The following is a 21,615-nucleotide window of genomic DNA, read 5'->3' as shown; positions in this document are numbered from 1 at the left end:
AAACTCCTCCCCCCTCACCTAACCCAGAGACTCTCATTACTCATCTCAGGGCCCCTTCTCTCCCACCTTTTTCGTCTTTAAAGAGCACACGCTGGTCCCTGTTACTCCGCTCGCACACCACCTCAGCCCTCTCACTTCTGCCTCCGCTCTGAGTGACTTCTTGACCTCCTGGTCTGCTATTAAGACGTGAATTATTTTCTGGCAAGGTCCGCTTGGTGCTTCCAAAATCAGTCACAACTTCCTTCTACAGCCACTTACTTCGCCCTTTACTCCACCGTATGTATGAGCCTCACTGTGTCTGCTCATGCGCAGTAGCCCTTACTGAAGCCATCGTTGCTAGTCGCTACGATTGAATTCCACCATAACCTCAACTTTTAGATAGCTGGCAAGAAATATGGCCGCCGCAATTAACCCTGATGTCAATGAAGCAGACATCTTTAGAGTTGGTTACCATTCCGTACACTGGAGAAATATGCTTCTTAAGGTTTGAAAGAGATAGTATTTCGAGAGGAATTTCGCATCCGTGGCGGTAAGAGTGGGGTCTTTCGTACAAAGGCTGATGATAGGCGAATTATGCTCGTGTTTGGAGAGTTTGACAGAAACTGGTATGTAAAAATTTAGAGCCGGGGACCACAGCGACCCCATCGGGAGATACCACTGCAGATCTGGAGGGAGGCCTGGAATGGTACTGTCCTGGGAACTTTTACCGAGAGAAGAGAAGCAAAGCGGGAATGATATTTTCCTCTACCGATCAGTACCGCTAGGGAGCTGGGTGGAATGTGTGCGGGTGGTCGCCCTCTTAGATTATACTAGAGAGATGGGGAAAAGCCGGAAGTAGTACAGATAATGTTGGGCTGGCCCAGGGTGGTATGGTCTTCTTTGGAAGATACCATTGGTGCACGTGGGGGAGAAGGCGGAGGGATGGTACAATTCTGCCCTCAGAGAAAGAGACTTGAAGACAGTGACATCGGGAAATGTAGTTGCTGGGAGAGTCGGAGACAGAAACCTGGGGGCAAAAGGGCCCGGACAAGTTGAGGTCCTAGGTGAAAGTCTCCTAGTGCTGGAGACTAGGTGAAAATCCAGATCTTATGGTGCCCTGTCAGGCTCACTTTGCATCCACTACTTGTGACCTAGAGAACTCTTAAAGGGCTTTGATTCAGAGTCCTAGGGGTGGTGCTGAGGTCTTCAGTGAGGAGATAGACAGTGCTAAGGTTCTGGATACATTTGCATGGGAAGGACAAAATGTACCCAGCAATTAAGGAGATGATTTTTTTTTTCAGGATATTGCAGTAGGAAGAATGATCCTTAATGAGGCACATCTCCAAAGGATTTCACCTACAGAGGCTGGTGAACAGAGGAGTTATTCATGAGTCTTATGGAAGTCCTGAGGAAGGATGGAGACAGACACATGTTAACTTGGAATGTGCAGAAGCCTTCTCTAGGTCTCTGTTAACTAGGACATCAAAGCCTCTCTGGTCAGTCCTTAAATATGGGTCCCTGTTCTTTCTTTCTCCATCAGTGTCCCTATGTTCTGACTTGGCACCCATGCCTCTGTTAACTCTTCAATCATAAAAATCTTCTTGGTTTGACCTAAAGCTCAGGCCCTCATTGAGTAGTTCATCATTACTGCCCTTCAAGTTTCTGTTAACTTTTCCACCACCAATGTCTCTCTGGTCTGACCTCAATCCCAGGCTTCTTCAACAATTCCACCCTCATTGCTTCTCTGATCCAGGCCTCTGTTATTTCATTCCATCAACAATTATACTTTGTGAATTCAAACATTTGCCTCTGTTAACTCTCATACCTTCAATGACCCTCTGGTGTTAACTAGAACCCAGGCCTATTTTTACTCTTCTGTCACCATTATCCCTCTGCTCTGACTTTCTATCCTGGAATTTATTGACTGTTTTGCCCACCAGTGCCCTTCTGGTCTATATTTTGAACCCTTCTGCTAACAGTTCCACATCAATGATTCTCTAATCTACATATCAAATCCTAGGTCTCTCCATCATTATGACCTCTGCTCTGATTGCAGACTTAGGCTTCTGTTAACTCTTCTGCTATCGAGGCCTCTCTGGTCTAGTGGACCTCTGAAATCTCTCCCACCATTAATGTCCCTTAGCTTTTACTGCGAACTCAGGCACTTGGTAATTGTTCTAGTGGCAATGCCTCCCTGGACAGACCACAAATTTGAATATTTGTTCAATTTTCCCAGTTTATGCTTCTATGATCCCATCTCAATTCTGGAGCTTTCCTATATAGTCCACTATCAATGCTTTGCAACTTTCATTTTGAATCAGCTGGGTGGCTCCCTTGCTGGTCTCACCTGGGATCTCTCATATGGCTGCAGTCAGATGGTGCCTCCACCAGGGCTGGATGATCTAGGAAGGCTTCACTCACATATCTGGTGGTTGTGCTGGTTATCATATGACCCACATATCTCCAGCAGACTATCCAGGTTTTACTCTATCTCAGAATTCCAAAAGCTGCAGACGAGAGGGCAATCTTCACTACACTGAGTTTTTCAAGTTCATCTTGCATCACATTTGCTGATGCCCCATTGACCAAAGCAAATCACATGGCTGAACCCAGAGTCATTGTTGGAAGGGACTGTACAAGAACAGAAATACCAGGAGAAGTGACTCAATGTGAGGCGTCTTTCACTGGAAGGCATTAATGTAACAATCTGCCACAACTGCTTAATGTTTCCCACATCACTGACCCACTGATTCAAAAATCAAATTCAGGACTCTGTTAACTCTTTCACCATTAATGGCCTGTGGTTCTTAAATCAAATCTGTGACTTTGTTAATTCTTCCACCGTCAATATCCCTCTGATCTGGATCTTGTTCTTGGATGTAAAGAACAAATTTCATCATAAATGTCTATTTGGCCTCACCTCAAATTGAGCCTTGTTATGTTTTCTATCATCAATGCTCCTCTGGTCTGATCTAAGACCTCTGTCAAAATTCCACCATCAATGAATGCTCCTCTAGTCTCATCTTGAACCTAGGTTTCTCTTTACTCTTCCATCATAAAAGTTCCTCTGCTTTAACCTTCAGTCCAAAACTCTGTTAATTATTCAAATGAGAGGATTCTTCTTTTAGGACATTGAGCCCAGTCCTCTATAAAATCTTCTACAATGTCTCCATGAGTTGATATTGACTCTAGGTCTCTGTTAACTATTTCCCTATTAACGTTCCTATAAGTAGGACCCATGCATGTATTAGTTTTTTCAACACCAATGCCCCTCTGGTCTGACCTTGAAATCAGCCTATATAAACAATCCACGATTAATGCCCCCTGGTTCTAGAACTTTAAACTAGACTTCTGTGAACTCTTCAACAATAAATACCTCTCTCATCTAGATATCAAATCCTGGGCCTCTGTTAACTCTTCCACCATCAATATTCCTCTATATTAGATCTGAAAACTAGACCATTGTTAATCCTCTCACCATCAATTGCACCCTAGTGTAGGACTCAAATTTTTGTATTAACTCCTCTACCTCTAATGTCTCTTGGATCTGATCTGAAACTTGGGTGTCTTTTAACTATTTTGCCATCAGTATTCCTCTCTTTTAAATTTAGAACCCAGACTTCTAAAAACACATTCACCACCAATACCCCTTTACTCTTACCTTTGAATATGGGCCTTATTAAATATTCCAACATCTGTGTCTTTCAGGTCTGAACTGGACCCCAAACCCTTGTTTACTATTGTACCATCCTTGTCCTTGTGTTCTGACCTTGAAGTTGACCTTCTTAAAACTATTCAACTATTCTCTCCATGGGGCTTGTATTATTTTGTAACTGTCCTTTAAGTTTGTAAGTATTTCAAAATAAAATTTTTTTTTAATGTTTAAAAAAAAAATCTATTCCACTATCAATGACCCCCTAATCTGTACCTCAGTCCTGGGGTCACAAATAGCATGTGGTTTCTATGTCTCATGAGTAGCTTAATCATCTGTAGCACTGCTTTTTTTTTTTAACTTTTTTATTATATAGTATAACATATATACAAAGCAAAGAAAGAAAAAGGAAATAGTGTTCAAAGCACTCTTCAACAGGTAGTCATTACAGGACAGATCCCAGAGTTTGTCATGGGCTACCATACGATGTTCTCAGATTTTTCCTTCTAGCTGCTCCAGAATATGGGAGGCTAAAAGGCATAAATGTTTTTTTTTTATCATCACAATCGACTTTTCCTCCTTCTTTTTTGTGAAAAATGACATATATACAAAAAAGCAATAAATTTCAAAGCACAGCACCACAATTAGTTGTAGAACAGATTTCAGAGTTTCAAATGGGTTACAATTCCATAATTTTAGGTTTTTACTTCTAGCAGCTCTAAGATACTGGAGACTAAAAGAGATATCAATTTAATGATTCAGCATTCATATTCATTTGTTAAATCTTATCTTTACTGTATAACTCCACCATCACCTTTGATCTTTCCATCTCTCTCTTTAGGAGTGTTAGGTTATGGCCATTCTAAATTGTTCATATTGGAAGGGTCTGCTCCCTAGCATTAATATGGGCTAGGGAGATGGAAATATCTGATGTTCTGGAGAGGCTGGGCCCTCTAGGTTTCGGGACTTATCTGGTCCAGGGACCCATCTGGAGGTTGTAGGTTTCTAGAAAGTTACTCTAGTGCCTGGAACCCCTGTAGAATCTTATATATTGCTCTAGGTGTTCTTTAGGATTGGCTGGAATGGTTCTGGTTGGGGATTGGCAGGTTATGATAGGTAGCAAGGTCTACCTGAAGCTTCCATAAGAGCAACCTCCAGAGTAGCCTCTCGACTCTATTTGAACACTCTATGCCACTGATACTTTATTAGTTACAGTTCTTTTCCCCCTTTTGGTCAGGATGTAATTGTTGATCCCACAGTGCCAGGTCTGGATTCATCCCTGGGAGTCATCTCCCATGTCGCCAGGGAGACTTTCACCCCTGGATGTCATGTCCCACGTGATGGGAGGGTAGTTATTTCCCTTGCAGAGTTGGGCTTAGAGAGAACGTGGCCACATCTGAGCAACAAAAGAGGTCCTCCAGAATAACTCTTAGGCATGCCTATAGGTAGTCTAAGCTTCTCCACTACCTACATAAGCTTCACATGAGTAAGCCTCAGGATCGAGGGCATAGCCTATTGATTTGGGCATCCCTAAAGTTTGACACGGTATCAGGGAATTCCCTGATGGTAAGGTTTAATAGTTCCATATTCTTTCTCCCATCCCTCAAGGGACTTTGCCAATACTTTTTTATTATATTCTTAATATACTCTAGGATGTATCCAGGCATTATAATAATCTATACAGGATTAAAGGACCTCTTTCTTATTCTGGGCTCCCTGTGTTTCAGTTGTTCAAATGAACTATACAGATAGGTTGAGTTAGTTTATGTGCTACAGAAAATTTCAGTTCCAGACCAAATAAACCTTTCTTCCTTTGGTCTCAAAGAGTATGTGTGGTTCTAAAATATAGATACTGTCTTCCTTACCCCTGTGTTCTGAATTACTTTAACCCCAACCTGATTGGCTTCGTTCTTATCTCTAATTATCTTATCTCTATATATCCAGAAATAATAATCACCACTCCGGACTTAATGTGTCTGCTCTAAAAGCTTACAATCTAGGCCCCTGTTTTCTTATAAGCATTTTCTAAAGATGACCATACCATTGTTGTTTTTTGTTTCTGACTTATTTTGTCTCACCAAATGTCCCACATGTTCATTCACATCGTTGCATGCCTCACGACATTGTTCCTTTTTGTAGCAGCACAACCTTCATTCATAAGTATACACAATCGTTTGCCGATCTGCTTCTCAGTCAGTGCATCCTTCAGCCACCTGCATTCATCAATCATCATGTATAATGCCCAACGTCTGCAGTCCATCAACACTATCAATTTTAGATAATTTCCTTGTTCCCAAGAGAAAAAAAAACAAATAAATACACCCTGGCCAAATAGGAAATCTAAACCTCCTCTTAACTCCTGTCCCTCCCCCCATTGTTTACCTCTGCTGTTGCTGTGGTAGTGCTGACGGTTTCCTTTTTGAACATAGCATTTTTTTTTTTTAGTCATGGGTAGGCTTTGGGAATTGAACCTGGGTCTCCGGCATAGCAGACGAGACTTCTGCCACTGTTGCAACGCCTTTGTAGCATTACTTTTAATGATCCCCAGCATTCCACCCTTTGGAGGTACTGTATTCTTTCCCCAATACCCCATAATTGGAATTTGGGTTATTTCTAATTTCGTGGTGTTAAAAACAAAGCTGTGATGAAGGTTCCTGAAGTTCAAGCACTGGGAACATTCATAATTATCCCCTTAGGATGCAGCTCTAGAAACAGAAATAGAATTATTGGGTCATATGGGGAGCAACAGTTGTTTATGTGAAAAGGCAACATTTTCACAGCTCCCAGTGTAAAGATGCTTACCAACTGATTTCTGAAGACTGTTCTGCTCCCTGGGTCATTTCTTAAGAGAGTTATTTGTTTATTCCTATGCAGTAAAGGGTTAATTCAGAAGGCCTGGATTGCCCAAACCCTGCACATTCCAAAGGTCTTCAGGACTGGCCTTTGACAGGATCTTAGTAGATAACATCTGAGCCTTTGGAATATTCGGCCTACTAAGTGTCTTTGTATTCCTGAGGTTTTGGGTCACACCATATAGTTTATGCTCATAATGTTTTTTGTATTCCTGGAGCTTGGGGCCACACTATTTCAGTTTGATCTCTGAGGAGCTGGAGACTGAACAGTAAAGTCAGTCACCAAGGCGCTCCATGCCTTAATGACTGACCCCCAATAAAAACTGGACACTAAGGCTCCGATGAGTTCCCTGGCTGGCAATACTTTATACAAATTATCATTCATTGTTGCTGGGAGAATCAAGTTCTAGTGTTATGTCTCTACTGAGAGAGGATAACTGGAAGCTCACATCTGTTTTGTACCTGGACACTGCCCTATGCATCTTTTTCCTTTACTGATTTTAATCTATATCCTTTTACTGTAATAAACTACAACCACGAGCATAACAGTATTTTTTAGTTCTTTGAGTTCTTGTAGAAAATCATGGAACCTGAGGGTGGTCTTGAGGACCTCTACAACAGTATTCCCTACTTGTTTTTGCACACAACAAAATGGAAAACGGCAAAATATTGTAAAAGAGGGTCAGAGAAATTTTGAGAGAATAAAGAGATAAATGGCTCATCTAGCAATACTCCTACTGTACAAATTGATCTGCACATTTGTCTGTGAGCTTCCTGGCAACCACAGGGAAAAGGACAACCACGATCAGCTAGCTACACGATATGCACTCTCCATAAAGAGAAAACGGATCAATTTCTTAGGAAGTAAAGATTTCCATGTGCTAGGCCTAAGAAATTTCACTGTTGATTCTTTCTAAAGATCAGTGATTTTCAGATCAGTTTTCTCCCAATAAGACCACTTTTAGTGAAAATTCTCTTGCAGAGGGTTTCAGGGTATGGAATGGGTTTTCCTGGCTTCCTGTGGCTTCTTTACTATCATCTCTATATGTGGGTTCATGTCCCAACTCAAGGCAATTTCCTTTTCTTGTGCTCTTCTACTTTAAAAATGTTTATTTTTTTTCCTTCCCACAGACATAGTCTAGGAAAGACAAACTCAACAAACTCACCAGGAATGTGTCAGGGAACAAAGGAGTTCAGACAAAGGCTTTATTTTGGGAAGAACCAGAGCCTCCCAGGCAGCATTTCAGGAGAGAGAGAGATGGCTACCCTGAGGTATGTGTGTGGGGGGGGGCGGGGATTGTGTTTTTAAGGCTTAGGGTTAGGGAGTTGGGGAGCAAGGGTTAGGCAGGTCACTGTTGGATAGTTTTCAGGAATAAGGGGCTAAATTAGGAGTTGGCAGCTTTCCATTGGTAAAGTTTAAACTTCAAAGGCTGCCTTATGTGCACAGGGTTGTAAATGCTGGAGGGTGGACAGCGAGTAAGGGGAGTTTACACAAGAATGCATTTGCCAGAGAGTGGAGGCTGAATAATGGGAGGTTATCACAAGAGTGCAGCTGATGGAGGGTGATGGACACACCTGGCTGGCACAGGTTGGGGTGATAGAGGCTTTCTGAAATATTTGCCAGGGGTAGGTTACATCATGGGGGGAAGGGGTCCTGTCCTCCAGGCCTAACAGTCTACATGTGGGGAAGAATTCAAACAATATAAATAGGTAATTATAAAGGTTTGCCAAAGCTGCTGGAATGCAATATACCAGAAATGCATTGGCTTTTTCAGTGGAAATTTATTAGGTTACAAATTTACAATCCTAAGGCCATGAAAATGTCCAAATTAAAGCATCAAGAGAAAAATACCTTAATTTTGAAGAAAGGCCAATGGCATCCTGGGTTCTTCTGTCACATGGGAAGGCACATGGCTGGCATCTGCTGGGCCTTCGCTCCCGGATTGCAGTTTTTCTCTCTGAGCTTCTGTGGGTCCTTGCTTGCTCCTCCGGGGACGCCCCTCTGAGTTCTCTGTGTTCTGCGGGTCCACTCTTAGTGTCTCTGGGACTTTTCTCTCTCTCTCTCTCTCTCTCTCTCTCTCTCTCTCTCTCTCTCTGGTTTCTGCATCAGTTCTCTTGAAAATATCTCTAAGCGTTTATTTTGTCTCTCTAAATGTCTATGGGCTCTCTTGGCTTTTATTGTCTTTTTATTCTCTCACAAAGAACTCCAGTAAAGAGGATTAAAACCCACCTTGAATTGGGTGGGTCACATCTCTATGGAAACAACCTAATCAAAAGGTCCTGCCCACAATATGTCAGCCCCGACAAGAATGGATTAAAATAATTTAGCTTTTTCTGGGGTACATAACAGATTCAAGACAGCACAGTAACATTAGGAAGAGAAAATCCTCTGTAAAAGTAAAATCCTCCATATTCTAACACCTTCCTCCAACCCGATCCCACCCCAATTATAGGGTTTGAAGATGATCCTGCCAGCTTTGTTTAATATACATATAAGCCTATCTATATGTGTATAGCTTTGTGTGTTAATGAATGTTAGTGTCTCATTATGGTTTATATTTTCCTCAACCAAAAAATTATGTGTTCTATCCTGCAATTTTCTTTGTTAATGGCAGATTTTGCATAATTTGGAGAAATGTTTATGTAAACTTACAAATCTTCTCTTTTGTGGTATAGGTTTGATCCCATACTTAAAAAGAACTTTGAAAAAAAAACACTTTGCCCCTAATCAAAACCACAATGAGATACCATCTCATACCCACCAGAATGGCCATTATCAGTAAAACAGAAAATGACAAGTGCTGGGGAGGATGTGGAGGCAGAGGCACACTTATCCACTGTTGGTGGGAATGTCAAATGGTACAACCACTGTGGAAGGCAGTTTGGCAGTTCCTCAGGAAGCTAAGTATAGAATTGCCAGATGACCCAGCAATACCATTGCTAGGTATCTACTCAGAGGACATAAGGGCAAAGACACAAATGGACATTTGCACACCAATGTTTATATTAGCATTATTTACAAATGCCAAGAGATGGAAACAACCCAAATGTCCATCAACACATGAGTGGCTACACAAGCTATGGTATATTCACATGATGGAATATTACACAGCTGTAAGACAGAATAAGTCATGAACCATGTGACACCATGGCTGGACCTTGAGGACATTACGCTGAGTGAAATTAGCCAGAAACAAAAGAACAAATACTGTATGGTCTCATTAATATGAACTAATATTAATGAGTGAACTTGGAGAATTTAAATTAAGAGCACAAGTTATCAGGAGATAGAAATAGGGTAGAGATTGGGCAATTGGTGCTGAAGGAATACAGATTGTGCAACAAGACTGATTGTAAAAATTCAGATAATAATAGCACAATACTACCTGATTGTAGGACAATAATGTGAGTACACTGAATGAACCTGAATGTAAGTATGATTGAGGGAGAAGGGCTGGGGGCACATAGGAAACCAGAAGGAAAGATAGAGGATAGACTGGGATGATGTAATTTATGAATGCTTAGAGTATACAATGATGATGATTAAATATGCAAATTAAAAATGTTTTTGCATGAGAAAGAACAAAGGAATGTCAATATTGCAGGGGGTTGAAAATAGATGGTATATGGGAAAAGGTACAGTCAATGCAAAAAGCTAGAGTCTATAGTCAGCAATAATGTTGTAATATGCTTCAAATGAATGTAACAAAGGCATTATGCCAAAACTAAATGTCAACAGGCAGGGGCATTGGGAAAGGGCTATGGATTCTTTGTGGAAGGAAAGGAAATGTCTTCAGATAGAGTATGGTGGTGAAGGCATGTCTATACACTTAGGCTGATTGTATGATGTGTGAATAAAACTATTTAAAAATGAACAGAGAGAAACAAATGCTAGAGAAAATGCGGAGAAAGAGATGTACCTATTCACTGTTGGTAGGGAAATGAGAAGTCTAGCCCTTTGGAGGGCAATGTGGTGGTTCTAAAGGAGACTAAGGATGGGTTTGCCAAAAAAAAAAAAACTTTTCCAGTAAGAAATTATAATCCCGAATTTTCCTGGTTCTTCTGTGTTTCTCTTATTCATTTTATGGTTTCAATTGTTTAGGCTTAAAATTTGTCACATGTGGAATTCATTTTCATGTAATGTGTGAGGTAAGGGTCAAACTATATATTTTTTGCATGGCTGCTTAGTTTTGAATAATCTATCTTTCCTCCGTATATGTGAAGTTTAACCTATATCATATTATTAAATTCCCATTTGTATTTGGATCTCTTTCTGAATTTTGTTTTGGTTCACTGATTATTCTGCTAATAGAAGGATTTTACATTGTTTCTCTTGTAAAGTGCAAAGTATTATCTAGATGTATACTAGGCATTCTACACATTTCACTGTAGTAAAAATAATCAAAATAATCAGTTCAGACTGAATATGCATGTGACATTAAAAAACATGACTGTGGACTTCTCCCAGAATGAGTGGGAGAACCTGGGCCCTGTTCAAAGGACCCTGAACAGAAAAGTGAAGCTGGTGACTTACAGCCATTTGGTCTCTGTGGATAAGGACCCCTATCCTCTGTAATTTAATGGACCTAATCTATATCTCTGTCATTCAGAGCTATCCAGGCCAAGATATTTATGTTTTTCCCTTAAATGTGTCTTCTTCTTTTATTACCTTTATGGTTTCCATTTTTATTAATGTTCACATTTTTGTTATATCTGGAATTTATTTGTATGCATAGTGTGAAGTAGGGAACAATCTTTGATGGGATGCTGGGGGTGGGGGCAGTTTCACTGACTGACATCTGAAACTATTCCTGATCTGCATGAACTTCAAAACTGTCAAGGTCAAGCCAAGACTTTTATGATTTTCCCTTAACAGGGTTTCTTGTTTACTGATAGAAACATTTAGGGCTATCATATTTCATCTGAATATAACTTCATTAGACTGTGATCCAGTCTAATGGCATTCTGTTTTTAATAGATAAAGTTAGACCTGTTTATTGATAGGTCTAACATATCTATTTAGTCTTATGTATGTTAGGTATGAGATTATTTAATTATTTTCTAAGCTTTTTTGTTTGTACAAATGATGTTATAGATCAATAGATAAAGTCTCCTATTACTACATGTTTCTGAATATTCCTCTATTTCTTACAGTTTCTGTTGTTATTGCTATAAATGTTGATGCTATGCTGTTTGGGGGCATATATATGTATTGCTATGAAGACTTTCATTTTGAATTCCATACTTTACCATTGAAATTGCCTATATTGTGGGCAGACAATGGTGGCTCAATGGCAGAATTCTTGCCTGCCATGCTGAAGACCCAGGTTTGATTCCAGGAGCCTACCCATGCCAAAAAAAAAAATTGCCTATATCAGAGGTGGGGCAAGATGTTGGCATACTGAGGTGTGGAATTTAGTGCATCCTCCAAAACAGGTAGTAAATACCCAAGAACTATACAGAACAACTTCTGGGGGGACATCAGTGACCAGACACACCGCATACAGCATTCTGGACCAAGTGGGGTGGCTGAGATCACACACAGAACTGTCTCCCAAACTGTGGAGGCCAGCACCCCTCCCCCATCGATATGACAGGCTGGTTCCCAAGGGAAAAGGAAACAGACTATACTGGGAGCAAGGGCTTAGCTCAATCAAGCTCCAATTGCAGAATTAATTAACAAATTCTGACTACTGAAAATAGGCCCCAAGCACAGATAAACCTAGAATAAGCACTAAAGGAACCATCAGTTTTCACCTTGGCAGAGAGGGCACAGGGCTGAAGGAAAAAATTAAATAAAGCTTTTTGAGCTGGACAACACAAAATACTGGAAAAGGGCAGGGTCCCAAGAAAAGGAGGCACATAGAGCCTGGGGATACATAGAGCCACTTGTCAACTCAAGCAAGCATTTGCAGGCTCCAGCTCTGCCCCAGGCAGGGGTGTAACTGAGGAACATCTGAGAGACAAAATAACTAGTCAGGTGAAAGGGGCTCATTCCTTAAAGGGCATATCTTCCCCCAAGAAATTGGGGCAGGGCCCAGTTCAAGTGGAATCCCTCCTTCAGGGAATTCAGGCCCCAGGGGCTGGAAAATAGAAGTAATCAAAGCTCCCCTACTACCTCACCCTTGTCTCAAGGATGCCACTGACGGGGGAGTTTGCTGAAATTAAAGGCACCACATCACTTTATGCTGGTGTGATGTCCCAGGCAGACAAGCACCACATGCTGAGCAGGAAAGGAAAGAAAAGAGTCTAGAGGCTTTATAGGAAAGCTTGACAACCTGCTGGGTCTCACCCTTAGGGAAAACTGATGCCGGCTATTCTATCCTCCTGAGTCATGGGCCTGTCTGGTCTGAGAAAATCTGACTGAGGTCTATAATATCTGAGAAGACTGACCTCAAAAAAAAAAAAGCAAAAGAAAAAAAAAAAGAACAGAGGCTCCATATAGGCAGGACAAGAAACAGAAAAACAACTTGGCCAGGTGGTGGTGGTACCTGATTGTCTGGTCGGGGCAAGTGCTGGCCTGTCTGTTGCTATGAGAACATTTCATGGACTTAAATCATGATCATGTTGGCTGCATCCACAGCTGATTGCTTTTGCAATATGCTAAGGAGAGTGTCTTCTCCAATGAGTGATGCTTAATCTAGTCACTGGAAGGCTTTTAAGGAGGATTCAGAAGAGACAGGCTCTCTTCCTGCTTTGGCTGGTGAGCCTCTCCTGTGAAGTTCATTGTGGACCTTCGTTGGAGTTGCCAGCTTGTGGCCTGCCCTGTGGACCTTGGACTCTACATTCCCATGGTTACATGAGACACTTTTATAAATTTTATATATAGAGATATTTCCTGTTGATTCTGTTTCTCTAGAGAACCCTAGCTAATATGAAACCAACAGCTGAAGGCCAGCCCAGAGAAGCAAAGTGAGGAACCCCCACAGGAACAGAGTCTGAAAGCAACAGAGCCCAGGAGCAAGGGACCAGTAGATACCAGCCATGTGACTATCCAGCTGAGAGGTGTTCTGTATCCATCGACCTTCTTTGAATTAATGTACCTTTTTCTGGATTTCTTAGTTTGGAAATTTTTATAGGCTTGGAACTGTAAACTTATAACTTATTAAAATTCCTTTTTAAAAAGCCATTCCAGTTCTGGTATATTGCATTCTGACAGCTTGCAAACTAAAACATCGAAAATCCCAAAAAGCCTACAGCAAAGTTACTAGACCTAATAAATGAGTATAGCAAAGTGGCAAGGTACAAGTCTGTGCTGGTTTGAAAGTATTATGTATCCCAGAAAAGCCATGTTTTAATCCTGATACAATCTTGTGGAGGCAGCCATTTCTTTCAACTTGATTAAACACTGTAGGTTGGAATCTTTTGACAAGATTATCTCCACAAAGATATGGCACACCCAATTGTGGGTGTGATGTATGATTAAATGGAGATGTGACTCCCCCCATTTCAGGTGGTTCTTGATTAGCTTACTGGAATGCTTTAAAAGAGGAAACATTTTGAAGAGGAAGCCAGAAAAGACAGAAACCTCAGAACCAAAAGAAACTTCATAGCAGGGCTGACACAGATGCTGATATTTGGAGAACAGAGACGCAAATATTTGGAGATTCTTGGAGTGCAACAGACATCACCATGAGATGTTAAGCAAGCCAGAGCCTTGAGAGAGTCAAGGGAAGCCAAGAGATGAAAGTCAGCCCTGGAGAAGCAAAGTGAGGAATTCTCACAGAAACAGAGGCTGAAAGCATGGAACCCAGGAGCAAGGGACCATCATGCCTTCCCTGCTGACAGAGGTGTTCCAGATGCATTAGCCTTTCTTGAATTGAAGTATCTTTCCCTGGATGCCTTAGTTTGAACATTTCCATGGGCTTAAAACTGTAAACTAGTAACTTATTAAATTCCCTTTATAAAAGCCATTCCATTTCTCGTATATTGCATTCCAGCAGCTTGCAAACCAACACAAAGTTCAACACCCAAAAATCAGTAGTGCTATACACTAGTGATGAGCAATCTGAGGAGGAAATCAAGAAAAAATTCCATTTACATTAACAACAAAAAGAATCAAATATTTAGGAATAAATTTAACTAAGGACAGTTATAGACCTATACACAGAAAACTACAAGAAATTGCTTTTAAAAAATCATGGAAGAACTAAATAAATGGAAAAGCATTTCGTGTTCATTGATTTGAAGACTGAATATAATTAAGATGTCAAGTCTACCCTAATTGATTTAGAGATTCAATGAAATACCAATTAAAATCCCCAAAAATTTACTCTGCAGAAATAGAAAAACCAACGAACAAATTTATTCAGAAGGGAACATTCCCCAAATAACTAAAAATATCTTGAGAAAGAAAAATGAAGTGGGTGATCTCACACTACCTGACTTTAAAGCATATTATGAAGCTACAGTGGTCAAAACAATATGGTACTGGCATAAAGATAGATATACGGACCAATGGAATCAAATTCAGTGTTCAGAAAGAGACCCTCTCATCTATGAACAGCTGATTTTTGATAAGGTTGTCAAGGCAACCCATCTGGGACAGAGAAGCCTCATCAATAAATGGTGTTTGGAGAACTGGATACCCATAAGCAAAAGGATGAAAGAGGATCTATAACTCATACCCTATACAAATATTAACTAAAAAAGGATCAGAGACCTAAACATTAGAGTTAAGACCATAAAACTTTTAGAAGAAAATTTAGGGAAATATCTTATAAATCTAGCAATAGGAGGTGGTTTCCTAGATCTTATACCCAAAGCACAAGCATTGATAAAATAAATAGATAAATGGATTTCCTCAAAAGTAAACATTTTTGTGCATCAAAAAATTTTGTCAGGAAAGTAAAAAGGCAGTCCATGCAATGAGAGATAATATTTGGAAACATATCAGATCAGGTTTTACTTTTTTTTTAATTTTAAATTAAAATTTTTAAATTAATTTTATTTAATTAATTTTAAAATTAATTTTTTTAAATTAAAAAAGTACAACAAAGAAACACAAACATTCCTAACATATAATCATTCTGTTCTACATATATAATCAGTAATTCACAATATCATCACATAGTTGCGTATTCATCATCATGATCATTTCTTGGAACATTTGCATCAATTCAGAAAAAGAAATAAAAAGACAACAGAAAAAGAAATAAAACAAAAACAGAAGAAAAAAATTATGCGTACCATATCCCTTACCCCTCCCTTTCATTGATCACTAGCATTTCAAACTAAATTTATCTAAACATTTGTTCCCCCTATTATTTATTTTTATTCCATATGTTCTACTGATCTGTTGACAAAGTAGATAAAAGGAGCATCAGACACAAGGTTTTCATAATCACACAGTCACACTGTGAAAGCTATATCATTATACAATCATCATCAAGAAACATGGCTATTGGAACACAGCTCTACATTTTCAGGCAGTTCCCTCCAGCCTCTCCATTACATCTTGAATAACAAGGTGATATTTACTTAATGCATAAGAATAGCCTCCAGGATAACCTCTTGACTCTGTTTGGAATCTCTCAGCCATTGACACTCTGTCTCATTTCACTCTTTCCCCTTTCGTTCGAGAAGGTTTTCTCAATCCCTTGAAGCTGAGTCCCAGCTCATTCTAGGATTTCTGTCCCACGTTGTCAGGAAGGTCCACACTCCTGAGAGTCATGTCCCACGTAGACAGGGGGAGGGTGGTGAGTTTGCTTGTTGTGTTGGCTGGAGAAAGAGGCCACATCTGAGCAACAAAAGAGGCTCTCTTGGGGGTGACTCTTAGGCCTAATTTTAAATAGGCTTGACCTATCCTTTGTGGGGTTAAGTTTCCTATGAAAAAACCCCAAGACTGGGGGCTTAGCCTATAGCTTTGGTTGTCCGCACTGCTTGTAAGAATATCAAGAATTCAACTTGGGGAGGTTGAATTTTCCCCCATTCTCACCATTCCCCAAAGGGGACTTTGCAAATACTTTTCCACTCACTGATCAAATCACTCTGGGATTCATTGGGGCATCACTCTGGGCAAACCAACAAAATCAGATAAGGTTTTAGTATCCAGAAGATATAAAGAGGTTCTTCAATTCAACAACAAAAAGGCAAAGAACCCAATTTTAAAAAATGGGCAAAAGACATGAACAGACACTTTTCAGAAAAGGAAACACAAATGGGTAATAGGCATATGGAAAGATGCTCAACTTTATTGGCTGTTAGGGAAATACAAATATATATATATGTATATAAATATATATATACAAATCAAAACCACAATGAGGTATCATCTGACACCCACTAGAATAGCCATTATAAAAAAAAAACAAAAACGGAAAGTGACAAGTGTTGGAGAGAATTGGAGAAAGACATGCCCTAGGTGGGTTTTAATCCTCTTATTGGAGTCTTTTGTATGAGAATGAAATTCAGAGAAACACACAGAAGCTGAGAGAGAAAAACACAGAAGGTCAGAAAGAAAGCCCCAGATAAAGAAACCTAAAGTTGCAAGTGAGCAAACAAACAAAAAAACAGGAGAGGAGGACAAGCAGATGCCACCATGTGCCTTGCCATATGACAGAGAATTCTACGATCACTGGATTGCCTGTTGATGCCTTGATTTAGACATTTTCACAGCCTCAGAACTGTGAACTTGTAAACTAATAAATCCCCATTGTTAAAAGCCAGCCTATTTCTGCTATATTGCATTTTGGCAGCTTTAGCGAACTTAAACAGTGTAGAAAGCAGCTTGCAGAACTCTCCTACAGAATACTGTGGGAAAACACTCAAGCTGTGCTACTTGAGGCAAGGAATTGATGACCAGAAACAGAAAGGGCAATGCCAGGACCCTGAAGAAACTGTTTCCTACAGAATAGGGAGCATTCCGAACTGTGTAAATGGGGGAATTCCTAGGACCATGCCTAAGACAAGACACAAGCACATGCACATGCACAGAAAGCCTCAGGGAGGCCTCTATGCTTTGGCTCCAAGTTTTTTCCCTAAACCCATTGTGTGGATAAGCCGTGAAAAAAGAGCACTTGCAAAGTTCAGTCTGCAAAGACTGGGAAAGGTGTTTTCTTTTTTTGCTTCTTCTGTTATTTTTCTTAGCTCCTGACAGTCAAGGAAAATTTGGTGTTTTAGTTTCCTAGGCTGCTTAAGCAAAAATCATACAATGTGTTGGATTAAACAATGGGAATTAATAGCTTATGGCTTATTTTAAAGCAGTTTTATTGAGAGATATACACTATACAATTCATCCAAAGTATATAATCAGTGGCTCGCAGTAGAATCACAGAGTTGTGCATTCATCACCACAATCAATTTGAGACCATTTTCATTACTCAAAAAAGAAACCCATACCCTTTATAACCCCGTATTACTGACACTTAGCATTGGCGTGGTACCTTTGTTACAACTGATGAAAGAACATCAAAATGTTACTGTTGGTTATAGTCCACAATTTGCATTATGTGTAGTTTTCCCATATACCACCCTATTATTAACACCTTGTAATAATGATGTACACTTATTCTAATTCATAAAAGAACATTTTTATATTTTACTATTAACTACATTCTTCATCCACAAAGGGATTCCTGTATTATATAGTCCTATGCTTTATTCTCTGGCTTTCTGTTTTAGTTTGCTAAAGAAAACATGTCTTTTCTGCTGTACATAATTTCAAACCAGCACACTTTCTTTCTAGTGACATACACATCCCTTAACTTCCCCCTTTCAACCACAACACATGCATAATTCAGCGCTGTTGGTTACATTCACAATAATGTGCTACCACCACCACATCCAAACAATCCATGATTTCCACGATTTCCAAACATTTACAATCAACCTAATTAAAAATTTTTCACAAATTAAGCATCAGCTCCCCATTCTCTGTCCTCATTGTAGCTCCTAGTAACCTATATTCTAGATTTCAACTCCATGAGTTTGCTTATTATAATTAGTTCATATTTGTCCTTTTATGTCTGGCTTATTTTACTCAAGATAATGTCCTCAAGGTTTATCTATGTTGTAGCATGCGACAGTACTTCATTTCTTCTTATAACTGAATAATTTTCCATCCTATGCATATACCACATTTTGTTTATCCATTCATAGCTTGATGGACACTTGGGTTGTTTCCATCTTTTGACAATTGTTAATAATGCCACTGTGAACTCAGTATGAAAACGTGTGTTTACATCCCTGTGTTCAGTTTTTCTGGGTGTATACCTAGTAGCAGGATTGCTGGGTCTATGATAAATCCATACTTAGATTCTTGAGGGACTACCAGAGCATCTTCCACAGCACTTGCACCATTTTACATTGGTGAAATGATGAGTGGGTATTCCTATTTCTCTACATCTCTCCAACACTTGTAGTTTTCTGCTTTTTTTTTTAATAATGTCCATTCGAGTAGGTATGAAATGATATCTTGTGGTTTTGATTTGCAATGGTTTTGGACTCATAATGTATAAACATGTCATTTGTGACAAGAACTAAATAAAGGTAGGGGCTGAAGGGTGACCACTGTAAGTTAGAAGAACCACAATATAAGCAGGAAAGTCAAGGAGTTTATTTGCATCTTCAGAGTTAAGGGTCTAACCCTCGTCCAGAAGCCAAGTCCTGCTATCCCATCCTTGGCCTATAACTTGGAAGCCAGGTGTTTTACATAAAGCTAGTGTCATTTACATCTATAATTACCTGTTGACTACTAATTAATGAGCATGTTCCTAGAGTTATTTAATTCTATGCTAACTACATACTATTTCATACATTGCATGTTCAAAAATGGCAGAAAGTCCCCACCTCTAGGTGTGTCTTTTACTGTGCCAATAAGGCAGGAGTCCCCAGAAGGCTATTTTGGGGGCTACTGCACCTGCGCTCACAACCAGTGAAATCCAGCTTCTCTGTTTGACCAAAAAAGCAGATTATAGTTAACCATATGTGCAGGATGTTGGCCTAAGTACAGACATAAAATTTTTATAATTTATGTACATTTCATTAGTTTTGAATGCTGGGCACTTGGTTCCCTTTGTTCCACAGTTCTAGCTGCTACCTGCTTCCTCTTTGCAGCTTTAACAGTTTTTAGTAACCCTAGAAACTCCAATGGCTTTTTACACAGCCACTCCAACAATTTGTGTAAACTGTTGACGTTAACTTGGTATCAAAGCAAGTAAGATTACTATAGATTTAAGATGTTAAATTTAAGCCCCATAGTAACTACATAGAAAACGTAAGAGAATATTCAGGCTTATAGAGGCAGGAATTAGAGTGCAGGTTGGCATGGAGAGGAGGTGGAATGGAGAGTTAATGCATAATGGGTGTAGGATTTCTGTTTGGGGAGATGAGAAAGTTTTAGTAATGGACGGTGGTGAGGGTATCACAATATTGTAAATGTGATTAATCCTATTGAATGCTATGATTGGGAGTGGTTAAGGGTCAGTCCTTTAGGGTCAGTCCACAGAGTCACAGAGACCCTAACCTGGCCCAGCATTGTTGGAGGATGTGGTGGCTTGAAGCTGCTATGCACTCCTGAAAAGGCCATATTCTTTTAATCCATTCCTGTGGGTATAGACCTGTTGTGGGTGGAACCTTTTGCTTAGGTTATTTCAATTGAGATGTGACTAGCCCAATTAAAAGTGGTTCTTAATCCTTTTTACAGGAATTCTTTAAGAGGATAAAGGACAGAGAGTGAGAAAGACCCAGGAAAACTTAGAGAAAAGCCTCAGAGATGCTTAAAAGAGGATCCACAGAAACTCAGAGAAGAGGCCCCTGAAACTAGAAGCTGAAAGCAATGAGATCCAGGAGTGAAGGACCAGTAGACACCAGCCACATGCCTTGCTATATGACAGAGGAACCCAGAATCCAGCAGACTTTCTTCAGAGAAGGTGTCAGTCTTCTTGATGCCTTAAGTTGGACATCTTCATGCCCTTAGAACTATAAATTTGTAAGCTAATAAATTCTCATTGTAAAAGCCAACCCATTTCTAGTAGATTGCATTCTGGCAGCTTTAGCAAACTGAAACAGGGGCATTACTGGGACACAAGAAAAAATGGAAGTATAGACTGTGAGCTTTATGTCAATGTTAAAATTCTTGGACTTGACAACTTCACTTGAGGTGGATACATAAATGAATAACATTGTTCTTAACAAATGTACATGGTAGTATTAAGTGTTCAAGGAGCATGATGTATACAACTTACATTCAAGTGTTCAGGAAATGGATTGATAGATGGCTAGGTACATAGAGTGATACAGAAAATGTGGCATAATGTTAAAATTGGTGGACCATGGTATCTCGGGGAATAGGAATATGTTGGAGTTCTCTGTATGGAGTCTGTATAATTTTTGTAACTGTCCTGTAAGTTTGAAAATATTTCACAATAAAAGTTTTTTTAAAAATAACTCAACAAAATAGGGACAGATGGATACTTCCTTAGCATGATACATTACCACTCTCTCAACTAAAAGCCTACATAATGTTTTATAGGGAAGCAATAGAGGCATTTCTAAAATGCAACAAGCACCATTGTTTAACATTCTTCTGAAAATTAGTTTAGGCTTTAGTCTCTTGAATCAGTATGTAGCTGGATTTTGTTTTATCCAATCTGACAACTTTGTCTTTTAACTGGTAGGTAGATTACATTCATATTTATTGTGATTTGTGATATATTTGTATTTATTTGCACAATCATACTTTGCACTTTCTATTCTATATTTATTTTTGTCTCCCTCCTTCCCTTTTTTGGACCTAGTGAATTCTTGTCTTTTTTTTTTAAACATCCACCTGTGATAGGCAGAATAATGACCATGAAAGATATCTGCATTTTAATCTTTAGAACCTGAGAATGTGTTAGCGTACATGGCAAAAGGATCTTTGCAATTATGATTAAGATTATGGATTTGATACGAGGAAATTATCTGGTATTATCTAGGTAGGTCCAACCTCATTACATGAATCCTTAAAAGCTGAAAATCTTTTGTAGCCATAGTCAGAGAGAGACGTGGTGAGAAGACAGTAGAGAGAGGACAGGACCTGCTCCTGGTGGGAGAAGACTATATAAACCTGGGAACAAAAGTGCTTCAGTCAGTGGAAGAATAAGCTGGAAATAAACCCACATCCATCTAACTGTATCTCTTAATTCATGT

General features: G+C 39.5%; 1 protein-coding gene and 1 long non-coding RNA gene across 2 annotated transcripts in view; one reads left to right on the top strand and one right to left on the bottom strand.

Annotated features, from left to right (window-relative positions):
- Positions 1 to 797, bottom strand: part of ZNF182 (zinc finger protein 182) — a 108,667-nt gene extending 107,870 nt beyond the window's left edge. The window contains exon 1 of the mRNA XM_077146076.1: positions 136 to 797. The gene's annotated coding sequence lies outside the window, so the exon portion shown is untranslated. The remainder of the gene's footprint in view (positions 1 to 135) is intronic.
- LOC143671117 (uncharacterized) lies at positions 324 to 20,764 on the top strand. Its single transcript, XR_013169491.1, has 3 exons — positions 324 to 605; positions 1,281 to 1,475; positions 20,129 to 20,764. It is a non-coding gene; the product is annotated as an uncharacterized LOC143671117 (long non-coding RNA).
- Positions 20,765 to 21,615: the final 851 nt, after the last annotated feature.

Source organism: Tamandua tetradactyla, chromosome X, assembly GCF_023851605.1.
Source record: "Tamandua tetradactyla isolate mTamTet1 chromosome X, mTamTet1.pri, whole genome shotgun sequence".
NCBI classification, from domain to species: domain Eukaryota; kingdom Metazoa; phylum Chordata; class Mammalia; order Pilosa; family Myrmecophagidae; genus Tamandua; species Tamandua tetradactyla.
This window is presented reverse-complemented; position numbering and strand designations above follow the sequence as displayed.